The sequence below is a fragment of the Montipora foliosa genome, chromosome 12 (assembly GCF_036669935.1).
Source record: "Montipora foliosa isolate CH-2021 chromosome 12, ASM3666993v2, whole genome shotgun sequence".
Classification (NCBI taxonomy): domain Eukaryota; kingdom Metazoa; phylum Cnidaria; class Anthozoa; order Scleractinia; family Acroporidae; genus Montipora; species Montipora foliosa.
Window position 1 is genome coordinate 9,958,516 of NC_090880.1, and position 2,500 is coordinate 9,961,015.

Below are 2,500 nucleotides of genomic sequence, written 5' to 3' on the forward strand. Positions count from 1 at the left end.
GAAGCCACTTTTTTGTTCTTACCACATTTTGACGTCATCTATGATCTATTACTGAACAGACGCACAGCAACATGGAATCTATTTGTTAACTAGATCACGGAGGGTCGTGGGTTCGAATCCCATCTGGGGCTCGGATTTTTCCGAGTTCCCAGTGGGTTCAATTGTAACACCTTTCATTTAATATGTGTTAAAACTTTATTTATGCAGCGCTAAAATCCAATAATTGTCCAAAGCGCTTCCTAATTACAATATAATATAAATGAAATAAATGGAATAAAATATTTACAATGTACAATATAATTAAAAATATAAGCCTAAGTTATCTACCATATAAAAATGTAAACGTCTTAAAACAAAAAGGTCTTATAAACTATATGCTAACTTAAATAAAAAAGTTTTACAACAAATAACGTCTAGTTAAATTATAGCTTTATCTTTCTGGTAATCTCTCCCCATTTTCCGAAGTTTACCCGCGGTTGTAGTTCACTGTAACTGGACAATTTGTGTTAACTGTTTGTGCATTCCACGGATACGACCTTATAGGCGTCTTGTTATCTAAAAAGAATGCGTTATCATTGGCAGGCTACACCAGGTCATTTTTAAAATTTGAAGGGTCCTCAACTATGTAAACAGCTACGAATGCCTCAGTTTGCGAAAGTAAAAACGAAATTTGGAACGTATCATGAAACATGTCGTATTTAGTAGCATTTTATAGATGCAAAAGAGCCAGGTGAAAACAATCGCCAACCGGTGTTTTCGACTCCTTTAAACTTTTTGCGAGATCGTTAAAAGCATATGAAAGTACCAAAGAATAATTTGACCTCTTCAGCTTATGTATTTTCCTTCGGAAGTTAAGCGTGAGCATTTCATGCTTTGCACTAATGCATTAGTGGTGTCTCTGGAGACCCCAGTACGGTATATAAGCGTATTACAGCGTCAAGATAGCCATCACGTGCGAAGCTACTCGGTGGTTATTGCTGAGGAATTATTTATCTATTTATTTATTATTTCTTTCTCATTCAGTCAGAAACAAAGGTACAGTTATATTACATTTTGGGTTTCCGTTTTTCTGCTTTTCTGTGCCCCTTTTTCATTTTTCAATTCCACGCTGTCGATTCCCTTCTCAAACGGACATGTGTTTCCGATGTGGTAGAAAAGGGCATTGGAGCGCCGACTGTACTGACAAGACTCGGGGGTGGATACAAAATTGACAGCCTCAGAACCCCAGCCAAAAGCACCTTTTTCAGCGCCTCCGGAAGCCAGCCAAATGTCCTAAGGTCCGTGCATGGAAGGCCACACTTCTTTTCTCGCTAGATCTGGCAAGGTTTACTTCTCCTATCTCTGTGACACAGCGGTTGGTTAAGCTTTTGCCGAAGTATTCCTCTGCATTCCCATTAGTTCGTAGAATTGTGAAAGCCCAGTCTAAGAAGCTTTTCCATTCTAGTTTAGGCGTTTTCTATGACCACTTTGAGCTTGGAATTTAAGAAGCATATTAGCCATTTGTTAGGGAAGTTTCTAAGTACGGCACGCACAGCATGAAGTCTGGTGAGGCGTCCAATCCGGCTGGTAGGAAAATAGCTGGTGTTTTGCTAGATATCCATGCCGGTTGGATGTGCGAATCCGCTAAGCTTAGGTACATTAAACACGGTTTTAGAGAGCGTTTAGCAGTATCTAAGGTACTTTCAATTTAGTTGTTTCTGTTATTCGTTTATATTTATACATTTTTCTATTATCTTATTACCACATGAGGTATAATATGCCCTCTGTCGGCACTTGTTTAAAATTTCAGGAATCCAATAACCTCTTCAGCTGACTTGGTTCAAATTATAAACATTGGGAATAATATGTATTCAGCTCGTGCAAACAGGAACTGATTTGCCTGTTATGGTTATAACTTAAGCTACATTAACTATCAGTTGACATAAAGTGATAGTTATAGTGGATTGCTAAATAGTGTACTTCCTCTAATTGCAGACTTTCCTTATGTTATATGAATGTTAGCTACCTTTGATTCATTGCTCATGGATACTTATCATGCATATATTTTAACAGTTGAACTTTACACAGTAGCAATATACTGTCTGCCTAATGTGAGGTGTAAAATTTTTGATTTTCATGGCAGAGATTTATTAGGTATGGGACCCATTTGCAACATGTCAGGGTCGTAACGAGGTATATGGGATCAGGAATCAAAGGCCTGAAAAGGGCCGGGATCAGGGATCACAGCCCTGGGATCTGGAATCACAACACGCAGGATCGGGATCAGCAGTGTCTTTCATGGAATCAGGGATCAGGGATCAAATTTTTGCCGGTTCAGGGATCAAAACTCTCATCGTTTTTGGAATCAGGGATCAAAATTTTGGGTAAAAACATGGGATCAGTTACAAAAAAATGTACCTCGTTACGACCCTGACATGTACTTCAATTGAAATAGATTCATTAATGAATTTGGTACAACATTTTCAGAATATATGTGCACAAACATCTGTTACTTAATATG